Consider the following 13,204-nt stretch of genomic DNA (forward strand, 5'->3'; position numbering starts at 1 on the left):
TGGCTTGTCATCAGGGTTGTGCATGATTCAATATTTTGTGTGATGAAGATGGAGCATAGCCAAACTATATGATTTTGTAGGGATAAGCTTTCTTTGGCCATGTTATTTTGAGAAGACATAATTATCTTGTTAGTATGTTTGAAGTATTATTGTTTTATGTCAATATTAAACTTTTGTTTTGAATTATACGGATCTTAACATTCATGCCACAATAAAGAAAATTACATGGATAAATATGTTAGGTAGCATTCCACATCAAAAATTCTGTTTTTATCATTTACCTACTCGAGGACGAGCGGGAATTAAGCTTGGGGATGCTTGATATGTCTGCAACGTATCTATAATTTTTTATTGTTCCATGCTATTATATTATCTATTTTGGATGTTCTATATGCATTAATATGCTATTTTATATTATTTTGGGACTAACCTATTAACCTATAGCCCAGTTACAGTTCCTGTTTTTTCCGTATTTTAGAGTTTCACAGAAAAGGAATATCAAACGGAGTCCAAACGGAATCCAGAGGACATGGAGTACACGTCAGGGAAGCCACGAGGCACCCCACGAGGGCAAAGGGCGCGCCCAGGGGGTAGGGCGCGCCCCCACCCTTGTGGGCCCCTCGTGACTCCACCAACCTATTTCTTCCGCCTATATATTCTCAAATATTCCAAAACCTATCAGGAGAGCCACGAGACACTTTTCCACCGCCGCAACCTTCTGTACCCGTGAGATCCCATCAAGGGGCCTTTTTCGGCGTCCTCCCGGAGGGGGATTCGATCGTGGAGGGCTTCTACATCAACACCATTGCCTCTCCGATGAAGCGTGGGTAGTTTACCTCAGACCTACGGGTCCATAGCTAGTAGCTAGATGGCTTCTTCTCTCTCTTTGATTCTCAATACCATGTTCTCCTCGATTTTCTTGGAGATCTATCCGATGTAATACTCCTTTGCAGTGTGTTTGCTGAGATCCGATGAATTGCAGATTTATGATCAGCTTATCTATGAATATTATTTGAATCTTCTTTGAATTCTTATATGCATGATTTGATATCTTTGCAAATCTCTTCGAACTATCAATTTGGTTTGGCCAACTAGATTGGTTTTTCTTGCAATGGGAGAAGTGCTTAGCTTTGGGTTCAATCTTGCGGTGCTCGATCCTAGTGACAGAAGGGGAACCGACACGTATTGTATTGTTGCCATCGAGGATAACAAGATGGGGTTTTCATCATATTGCTTGAGTTTATCCCGCTACATCATGTCATCTTGCTTAATGCGTTACTCTGTTCTATGAACTTAATACTCTAGATGCAGGCAGGAGTCGGTCGATGTGTGGAGTAATAGTAGTAGATGCAGAAAGGAGTTGGTCTACTTGATACGGACGTGATGCCTATATTCATGATCATTGCCTTAGATATCGTCATAACTTTGTGCTTTTCTATCAATTGCTCGATAGTAATTCGTTCACCCACCCTAATATTTTCTATGTTGAGAGAAGCCTCTAGTGAAACCTATGGCCCCGGGGTCTATTTTCCATCATATAAGTTTCCGATCTACAATTTAGTTTCCGATTTACTTCCTTTGCAATCTTTTACTTTCCGTTCCATAAACCAAAAATACCAAAAATATTACTTTACCGTTTATCCTTCTCTATGAGATCTCACTTTGCAAATAACCGTAAAGGGATTGACAAACCCTTTGTCGCATTGGGTGCAAGTTGGTGTTTGTTTGCGCAGGTATACGGTGACTTGCGCGTTGTCTCCTACTGGATTGATATCTTGGTTCTCAAAAGCTGAGGGAAATACTTACTCTACTTTGCTGCATCACCCTTTCCTCTTCAAGGGAAAAACCAACGCAAGCTCAAGAAGTAGCAGTCGTATCCACGGGTGCCGTCCATACTAACACTTTCCAAGGAATTTATTAATTGACAACATAAAGTAAATTTCTTTTTCATTTCGGGACTGGACATCCCAAATATATTTGCCGTACTCTCGTGCAATGACAAGTGAATAAACACTCACCTTGAGAATAACACATCTAGCATGGAAAACATTAGCCACCCCCTGCCGCTTCAAGAGCGGTACGAGCACACAAAAAGGAAATTTATTTTGAAATTAGAGATGGCACATACAATTTTGCTAGAGCGGTACGAGCACACAAAAAGGAAATTTATTTTGAAATTAGAGATGGCACATATAATTTTGCTTAGAACAGAACAGAAATACCGCATATGGGTAGGTATGGTGGACTCATATGGCAAAACTGGTTTTAAGGATTTTGGATGCACAAGTAGTAGTCCTACTTAGTACAAATGGAGGCTAGCAAAAAGATTGAGAAGCTACCAACCAAGAAACGAAAAATCACGTAAGCGAGCATTAAGCATAACTAACACCGAATAATGCACCACAAGTAGGATATAATTTCATTGCATAACTATTGACTTTCGTGCTTGCATAGGGAATCACAAACCTTAACACCAATATTTTTACTAAAGCATAATTACTCATCAACATAACTCACATATCATTATCACCATATCTCAAAACTATTACAAAGAATCAAGTTTATTTTGTCCAATGATCTTCATGAAAGTTTTTATTATATCCTTCTTGGATATTTATCACTTTGGGACTAATTTCATATTTTGCAATTGCTTTTGATAAGCTCAAACAAATTCAAGTGAAGAGCATGAGCATAAAAAAATTTCGTCTCTCAAAATAATATAAGTGAAGCATGAGAGAATTTCTTAAAAAATTTACTAACTCTCAAATAAATCTATGTGAAGCATGAGAGAATTTCTTAATATTAAAGCACATCATGCTCAAAAAAATTAAGTGAAGCATAAAGAGCAATTCTAATAAATCAAAACATAATTTTGGCTCTCGCAAATAGGTGTGTCCAGCAAGGATACTTGTGAAAAACTAAAAAGCAAAATAAGCAAAGACTCATATCATACAAGACGCTCCAAGCAAAACTCATGATATGTGACGAATAAAAATATAGCTTCAAGTAAAATACCGATGGTCATTAGAAGAAAGAGGGATTGCCACTCGGGGCATCCCCAAGCTTAGTTGCTTGTTCTTCTTTGAATATTACCTTGGGGTGCGGTATCATCCCAAAGATTAGGCTCTTCTTACTCCTTATTCCTTCATCTGTCGTGATCTCATCCAAAACTTGAAAACTTCAATCACACAAAACTTAACAAAACCTTCGTGAGATCCGTTAGTATAAGAAAGCAAATCACTACTCTAAGTACTGTTGCAAACCCATTCATAGTTTATTTTTGCATGGCTTATACCCTCCAATACAAACCATAGATTCATCAAAATAAGCACACAACGCAAAGAAAACAGAAGCTGTCAAAAACAGAACAGTCTGTAGAAATATGAAAACTTCGAATACTTTTGTAACTCAACAAATTCTGAAAAAATTAGGACAACGTGGGAAATTAGTATATCAATATCGTGTAAAAAATTCAGAATTTTATCGCGCTTCTGTGATTTTAAACAATTCTGTTACTGGCGCACAAAGTTTCTATTTTTCAACAAGATCAAATCAACTATCACCCAACATGACCCCAACGGCTTTACTTGGCACAAACACTAATTAAAACATAAAAAACACAATCATAACAGTAGCATAAATTGTTCAAACACTCAATAACAGAAAGAAAAAGACAAAAACAACTTTTATTCATTGGGTTGCCTCCCAACAAGCGCTATCGTTTTATGCCCCTAGCTACGCATAGCACATAGTTCTAAGTATTGTCATCTTTGGTTTTTGATCCATAGGCTGCCCTCATGATTGATTCATATGGTGGCTTAATTCTTGTTCTAGGGAAGTGTTCCATACCCTTTCTCAAAGGAAATTGAAATTTAATATTCCATTCTTTCATATCAATCACGGCACCTATAATGCGTAAGAACGGTCTACCAAGAATAATTGGACAAGACGGATTGCAATCAACATCAAGAACAATAAAATCTATGGGCACATAATTCCTATTTGCAAGGATAAGAACATCATTAATTCTTCCCATAGGCTTTTAAATAGTAATCCCTCAAGTGCAAATTAAGAGAACATTCTTCAATATCAGTAAGACCAAGCACATCACATAAAGATTTCGGAATTGTGGAAACACTAGCACCCAAATCACATAAAAGCAAAACACTCATAATTTTTAATCTTGACTTTGATAGTAGGTTCCCATTCATTATGTAATTTTCTAGGAATTGAAATCTCTAATTCCAACTTTTCTTCAAAGGCTTTCATCATGGCATCAACAATATGTTTAGTAAAAGCTTTATTTTGTTCATAAGCATGGGGTGAATTAATCATGGATTGCAACAAAGAAATACAATCAATCAAAGAGCAACTATCATAATTAAAGTCTTTGTAATCCAAAAGAGTGGGCACATCACTAGTTAAAGTTTTGACCTCTCCAAACCCACATTTATCAATTTTCTCAACAAGATTTTCATCCTCCGAATTATCAGGACGCCTTCTAGCTAAAGTTGACTCTTCTTTAGTCCCTTTATCATCAATTTTAGTTTTACTAAACAAGGAATCAATAGAAGAAACACCAATCACTTTAAGATCTTCATCATTTTTATGAAAGCAATCACTAGAAAACGCTTTTTCTAAAAAAGTCTCTTTTAGCTCTAAGCATAGTGGTTCTTTTCTTACCTTCATCCGTAGAAACATACAGAGTTTAATTGATTCATCAACCTTGGGCACAAAAAATTTCAACTTGAGATTTTCTACATCATGAGAAATTCTATCAATGCTTCTAGACATATCATCAATCTTACTCAACTTTTCTTCTATCGTAGTATTAAAAGCTTTTTGGACGTTGATAAATTCTTTAATATTATACTCAAGATTAGAGGTGTTCCTATTATTATTGTAAGAAGGATTACCATAGGAATTACCATAATTATTAGAGGAATTACTAGGAAAAGGCCTAGGATTAAAATTACCTCTATAAGCATTGTTATTAAAATTGTTTAGAGAAACAAAATTCACATCTACGGGATCACTATTTTGCTCAATCAAAGTAGACAAAGGCACATCATTAAGATCAATAGTAACACTTTTATTAACAACCAATTTCATAAGAGCATCAACTTTTTTACTCAAAGTAGGAATTTCTTCAACCGAATTAACTTTTTTACTAGTAGGTGCTCTTTTGGTATGCCATTGTGAATAATTTTCCATAATATTATCAAGCAATTTAGTAGCTTCACCCAAAGTTATTTCCATAAAAGTACCACCCGCGGCGGAATCTAAAAGATTTCTAGAGACAAAATTCAATCGTGCATAAAAAATTTGTATGATCATCCAAAGATTTAAACCATAAGTGGGACAATTTCTTAGCATAAATTTCATTCTTTCCCAAGATTGCGCAACATGTCCATGCTCAAGTTGCTTAAAACTCATGATCTGAGTTCTAAGACAAATAATTTTCGCAGGCAGAAAATACTTAGTAATAAAAGCATCTTTGCACTTGTCCAAGAATCAATACTATTGCTAGGCAAAGAAGAAAACCAAATTTTTGCACGATCTCGCAAAGAAAACGGAAATAATTTCAACTTCACAATATCATTGTCCACATCTTTTTTCTTTCGCACATTGCATAATTCTACGAATGTGTTAAGATGGGACGCGACATCCTCATTAGGAGTACCGGAAAATTGATCATTCATAACGAGATTCAACAAAGCGGCATTAATATCACAAGATTCCGTACTAGTGGCGGGAGGAACAATTGGAGTGCTAATAAAATCATTTTTATTGGTATTGAAAAAATCACACAACTTGGTGTCCTCTTGAGTCATCGCGACTACGCAAACAAAAAACAGATCAGACGAGAAAACGCGAAAAAGAGGGCGAGTAAAACGGCAATTTTTTATGAAGTGGGGGAGATGAAAATGAGAGGCAAATGGTAAATAATGTAAATTGCAAGGAGATGAGCTTTGTTATTAGGAACCTGATAGATGTTGATGATGTATCCCCGGCAACGGCGCCAGAAATCCTTTCTTGATGGCTCGTGTCCGCGTCAGTTTTTCCCCGAAGAGGAAGGGATGATGCAGCACAGCTATGGTAGGTATTTCTCTTAGTGATGAAACCAAGGTTATCGAACCAGTAGGAGAACCTAGCAACACTATGTAAACGGTACCTGCACACAAAGAACAAATACTTGCAACCCGACGCGTAAGAGGGGTTATCAATCCCTCCCGGGTAAAAGATTGGTGAGGATATAATTTGGTAGATGCAAATAGAATAACGACAAATAAAATTCAGCGAGATATTTTTGGGTATTTAATAATATAGATCCAAAAATAAAAGATGAAAATAAATAAAAAGGCAAATAGCAATATATATCTGATGATATATGATGAGAAAATAGACCCGGGGGCCGTAGATTTCACTAGTGACTTCTCTCGAGAAAATAGCATACGGTGGGTAAACAAATTACTGTTGGGCAATTGATGAAACTTCAAATAATTATGACGATATCTAGGCAATGATCTATACTAATACGTCAATACTGCCAATACTTGGTCAATTACCTGTTTTACAGTTATTTCCGTCTCAAAACTGAAAAAGAAAGTAACACTGATTGAATTAATTTTAATTTAGCTGTTGCCTTGTGCCGACAATGACTCAAAAAAATCAAACCAAAAACGAATTAAACAATCTAAGAAACATATTAACAGGAGGCTTTACAAATCTATGTGCCGACTAGCAAAGTGCATGTGCATTATAACCGATCCAAAATAAAATTAATGCATATTGAAAAAACTAAAAAATCATCCTGTCAGAGGTAAATCCATCAGATTCCTCGGTTGAGTATCCTAGGCACAATGGTAACAGAGACAAGGTTTTACACAGGTTCGGGTTCTCGCGGAGGCGATAATACTCTACATCCCGCTCTTTGTTTTATCGCATTGGGGTGTATACAAAGTACCAAGGGATTGTGATTGTGTTCTAGAACGAGCCCGACCATCGGCTTATATAACATACCGGTGGTTCTAGGATTTACACAACTAGGTCGGCTATGTCCATGGAGGTAGAACCCTCCACGGCCCCGTCTTCGTGTCTTGCGCAAAGTCCTGCAGAGCCATCGTGTATACTGCCATGGGCCGGCCAAAGTGGCCCAGGACGGAACCGTCAAAGGGGTCCTCAGCCCGGTCCACCAGACCAGAAATCTTCATAGTGAAAGGCCCCTTAACCGGGACACCGTCACATCTTTCTCACAGCATATCCAACTAATGATGTAAAAAAGCGGTAGTGCCTAGAAAATGATCATTGGGGCATTTTGGCCCAAAAATCTAGCTCAAGCAGATGATGTACATAGACTACTTTAGATATAAGATCCAAGAAAGTGCAAAGTAACTCTTACAACTAAGAATTACAATGATGTCTCTTGGACAAATTTTCTTCTCTCTCCGTTCCAAAATAAGTGTCTCAACTTTGTACTAACTTTAGTACAAAGTTGTACTAAGTTTGAGACACTTATTTTTGGGACGGATGGAGTATATGACATCAATGATTACGAAAAAACTCATAGACATTCAATAATAAGACTGTAGTTCTCTGAAACAACGGTATTGTGACTCGTTCATCCATACGAACTTGATTACCAATAAAGATTTCTAAAAGCCCTGACGAAAGTCGTGAACACTGAACATAATTGGACCGGGATGGTCCCCAAAGGTGCAGATCGTCGAATTACAAGATCTTCATCATAGTGTCAATGGAGTATTCTAAAATTGCAAAATAAAAAACAGCAACACAATAACATAAAGTCGTGAGATTCGAATAATCAGATAAGTGAGGACACATGCCTCTCTAGCTCCATGACCCTGTCAAAGAAACAGCTACAGTAACCTTATTCGTGAAAAATCCACAACCTCTAGTAGACATTGATGTTGAACACAAAAGTATGAAAGACCCCGGACCCCATCTCTCAATGTCAAAAAGATATCAGGAGGCGAGGGAACCAAGTATCTAGCAGTGGCTGCCTTCAAAATGCACCCTCGATGCGTGCGGTATATGCTTTCTTTTTTTGCGATAACACTTAACTTTGTTCATACTCGCAACAATTATAGATGCACTACTTTGGATTCAAGGTCCAGCAAATTATAAATAACTAATAATACTAAGAATTACAAGGGAATCTTTTGGAGACATCTTCTCTCTGGCATTAATCTTTATAAGACAAAAAACTGGCAAAAAGTTAGTAAAAATATTGCAGTTGGACAAGAGTAGCGATACGCCAGTCTTTCACCCACACAAACTTAATTACAAACAAAGATTTCTTAAACCCCGTCAGTCGTTCACCCAAAAAGATGGGTAGCTTGAGCGATGAACGGACTTAGGCCAAGGAAGATCCCCTAAAGAGTGCAGGTCATGAAACCACAAAATCTTCACCATAATATAAAGCAAAGATTGTAATATTAAAAAAAGCATCAAACCAACAAAAGCAACATGACACATTAACATAAACTCATAAGATCTGAATAGTTGACTCTACAAGGAATCTTATCCGCTGCTAGCTGCGGCAAATTGCCGCAGCTTTGCGCACGCGCCCGCGCAAGCGAACTCAACATGGGTCCACCAACTTGACGTATTACACGTGCGGGGCACCCGGTGTCGGGAACCTTGTGGAAGGATCCTCGCCGGTTTTTGGAACCTTCTAAAAAGTTCGTAAACCGATATTTTCCTTTACTCTTTTCGGATTTCTATTTGGTTATATTATCTTTTTAAACTTTCATCTAACTTTCCTTTTTCTCATAAATTCATGAGTTTTAAAAAATATTGAAATTAAAAAAAATGTTCTTTAAAAAATGTTGAAACTTCAAAATAATGATCCTCTTTTAAAAAGTGTTCACATTTTTCAAAAAGCCTTTAGAATTTCAAAACAGTCCATAATCTCTAAAATTATGAAAATTGTTAACTTCAAAAATTGTTCACTTATTCAAAATTTGTGCAGAATTACGAAATTGTTCACATTTTTTCAAGATATGCTCAAAAATTATAAAAAGGTTCGTAATATCATAAATTGTTTTCTTCTCCCGAAACGTGCATGATTTGGGCAGGGCCCAAGTGCGGGGCGAGACACGCCTGTTTTTTCATTTGTTTTCTCTTTCATTTTTTCTCATTTCTTTTTGTTTGGCATTTAAAAAAATCAAAAACAAGTAAAATGTTCGGATTTTTTAATATATACATATATATATATATATATATATCTGAAAATTTAAAAAAGTTCAAAATCTGAAAAGAATTTAAGATTTTAAAATTGTTCCTGATTTTGAGAAAAAAATGGTCGTGACACACAAAAATTCATAGATTAAAAAAAATCATGATTTTGACAAATGTTTGCATATTCAATAAATGTTCGTGGGTTTGAAAAAAGCTCAAGAATTCAAAAAATGTTAATGATTTTCAAATATGGTTCGGGAACTCAAAAAAAATCGTGGATTCAAAAAATGACCGTTTATTTAAAAACATTTCGTGATGTTGAAAAAAACACATGTTCAAAAAAATTCATGCTTTTGAAAAAATAGTCGGAAAATCATAAAATATTCATGGATTCCAAATGTTCATGATTGAAAAAATATATTCATGTATTCATAAAATGTTTCCAAATTCAAAATATGTTGAAGATTTAAAAAATGTATACAATTTCAAAAAATAGTTGCCAATTTAAAATGTTCCCAAAAATGAAAAAGTAAAAGGGGAAAGTAAAATAAGAGGGGAAAATAGAAAAGAAAAGGAAAAACCGAATTAAATATAAAAGAAAGAAAATAACCCCCCAAAAACCAAAGAAAAATGGAAAACCGGTAATGGGAAGGCTGTAGAACCTTGCCAAAGCCGGTGAAAAAAATATGAAATGGGCCAGCCCATACAACGTTTGTAGTGACCTGGGGGTACGTGTTTGATCTCTATCCCCCGTGGTACGTGGGGAATAGTGTAATGCTACACCTACATAATGATAATCATGTGATTAACGTAATGAACTGTGTGGGGACTTGTGATTGGAGATTTGGTTGGAAGGGGCCCACCACCTGAAACTCATTAGAGGGGGGGGGGGGGGGGGGGGGGGGGGTGACTTGGTTGTTTGAGAATGTTTTATGCAAGCCCTTTGTAGCTACCCGTAGGTGTAGTATTTTCGCAGGGAATAAAATCCACAGGTTGACAAGAGGAGTCTTGTGTTTGAAGTCCAATGGATAGCATTGCTAATGTGTTGTTAGTGGGTTTGGATTCTTGTCGACACAAGAGAGTTACATTTTTCTCACCCAATGCCTTTGTTATTCCGTTGGCGAAACCTCTAGGATAAGAAAAAGAACCAAACCAAAGATGTCATGATCCATGTACATGTCGAGAAAACCTCAAACTCGACACCGTTACAGGATCTCAATTCCTTTTGCGTTATCTAAGCTAGCCGGTGTTGCGAAATTTGGTGCACGGCAAGGCAGTTCATAATGAAAGTTTTGCAAAAACTTGGAGATGCTCCGCTGCACGAACTAGCTCGTCAATGTGCCCCTACAGGACGATGTGTCCGTCAGTGTCAAGATCCATGCATCGGTGCTATACATGTAGAGAAACTCCCTCTAGGACCACAAGGCACTACGGTGTGGCAATGCGTCTAGAGGAGCCGCCGGCGTGCCGCACCGCCTGAGATGTTGATAAAGGGGTGGCGGCTCTTGTCGACGGACAGTGGAGTGTTTCCTGGACGGTCACCGTCGCCGCCACTCTACTTGTTGCATGCGTAGCAATGGGTTGGATCCACGCCCATGAGAAAAACGAGGCAAGCGAAGGCTGACGTTTTAGGGGGCAAGGCTAGACTTTTGCAAAAATAAAAAAGAACCGTATTCACCAGCTATCACCAGAAAGCTGATCAAAGGTTGAATGCCACGTCGACGGAATACAACGCCCAACCATATCCAGCGACTATCGACGTCGACTGTGGCACCATGGTGACAGTAAACATGATATTCCAAAATTCAGCTAACACACGCAGATTCAGCAACCTTCGGTGTACTCTTTCTGTTTATATCTAGTCCGCATATTAATTTTGACCGAAGTCAAACTTTATGACCAAGTTTATGAAAAATGAATATGAACATTCATGAGAAAAGATATAGTATGAGGTGAAAATATATTCAATGATGAATATAATGGTAGTGTTGATTTGGTATTCTATGTATGTTAATATTTTCTTCTAGAAACTTGATCAAAGTTTATAAAGTTTGACTTCAGACAAAGATAACACGCAGAGTATTTCACCCATACAAGGCCACGGAGGCGCGCGTCCGCCGGTGCGATTGATCGGCCGGGACGGCGCTAGACGTCACGGCCAGGGCGGGGGGCCCAGCGTCGCCGTCGGTTGTTGGGGGCATACCGATACCGGTACGCTGTGGCGCGTGCGTGACCGATCGGTGCTCGGCTCCGTCCATGAACGCGAGCGGGATTCGAAAAGGACAATGCAAACGGACTAGAATACGAGGCGCGATGGTGCCTCAGCCATCTTCCCTGTCTGTCACGGCCCAGCCCCTCCCTCGTGTATCGCGGGACAGGGTACAAGCGGCCCGTTGCCATCGGAGAGTCTCTCATCATCATCATCGGCCGCATCCGTGGTCGTGGACCGGGGACGGACCGCACGGCGAGCGCATGTACGCATCACGTAGTGGTTATAGTATCACTCTTACAAAAACGAACTCCAGTTTTTGGTTTCTTTCTTTTTTTAAATAAAATAAATATAGAAAAAGGTACTCCAGCTCCAATTATGAATACGGTTCTCTCTCGGTCTCTCTCCCGGTGATTTGGAGTCCTGCGAGTTCATGCACTGCATGGAGCTGCCGACACAATAGAAACGAGCAAACAATGCTAATTTGATCGTGGGAGGTGTTATTCTATACTGCCAAACGAAGACTCTGTTTTTTAGCGCGGCGTTCTGGTTCCCGAACTTACATGCTCCCGTCAATGAACAGTAAAATCAGCAAAAATAACAAATTCTGAATTTTTTTGGAGTGCAAGGTGCTCCTGTGCGTGCAAAATTTGGTGCAGTTCCGAATACGAGGAGCTCGTGCCGAAAATGATGAATTCAGGTTTAAAATAAATGTTTCTGGTATTTTTTTATTTTTTTTACTCACCAGATGCAGATGAGGCTGTGCACCATTTTGAGTTATCGTCCATTTCTTTCCCTTTTTAGAAGCATGGTGTAGGCATAGACCTCACAACGTATGCATTTTTTGGACTCTAATAGTTAGACTTCAAGATTGATGGTGTTACCGTAAAATTACCTCTTTGGCTTGTTTCAGCGCTTATAATCGTCGCTGAATGATCTTCAGACATGAATATATTCTTTGTATTGCCATGTCAGATAAAGAATAGATCAACTTTTTTCCAAAAAAATGGTAAATGAGGTAGCTTAGAAGGGTAGTTTAAACACCATGTTAGGGCATCTCCAACGCCGATCCGTAAACCTCCGGCAACCGTCCGGACTGCGGAGACCATCCAACGCTAACCTATATCAGTCCGCGTAGCGGTTCGGACGCGATTTCTCCTGCAAACCGGAGACAAACGTGGGGAGGTTTACGGGAGTCCGGACACACAAAACGTCGCTCCCCCCCCCCCCCCCCCCCCCCGCCCGCCCCACTCAAAAGGAAGGCCGTGTTTGCGCTTTTCTAGCATCCCGCACTGTTTTCGCGCCAAAATCCCTCACTCTCTTCTTCTACTCCCCGCCGCTCTCCGCCCAATTCCCACTCTTTTCTCGCACCCTCTCCTTCCCTCCGCTGCCGACGCATGGAATCGTCGGAGAACTTGTCGGAGATGGAGCCGGTGGAGGTGCCGGAGGATCCGAGCATCACACTCGTCGGAAGATCAGCTCGGAGACGCGGCCGTGTTTGATCAGGAAGCATCTTTCTAGAATGGCCGGTCCGGCAGGGCAGAAATACACGGACTGCCAGACTGATGTTTTTTTAGATTCCGGCATGTAAAAACTAAGCATATTTGCCTCTTTTGATTGTGATAGGGAACGCGATCTGGTGCGAGTGTGATCCAGCGCGTAGTGTGGATCGGCGTAGATTTGAATTTAACTTTGTTGGCTGACAGAATGCGGCTACAGTTGGACGTCGTCCTCCACATCCGTGTCCGCAGAATAACCCCCCATACACGAACAAACGAAGGAATTTGCGGG

Source organism: Aegilops tauschii, chromosome 3, assembly GCF_002575655.3.
Source record: "Aegilops tauschii subsp. strangulata cultivar AL8/78 chromosome 3, Aet v6.0, whole genome shotgun sequence".
NCBI classification, from domain to species: Eukaryota; Viridiplantae; Streptophyta; class Magnoliopsida; order Poales; family Poaceae; genus Aegilops; species Aegilops tauschii.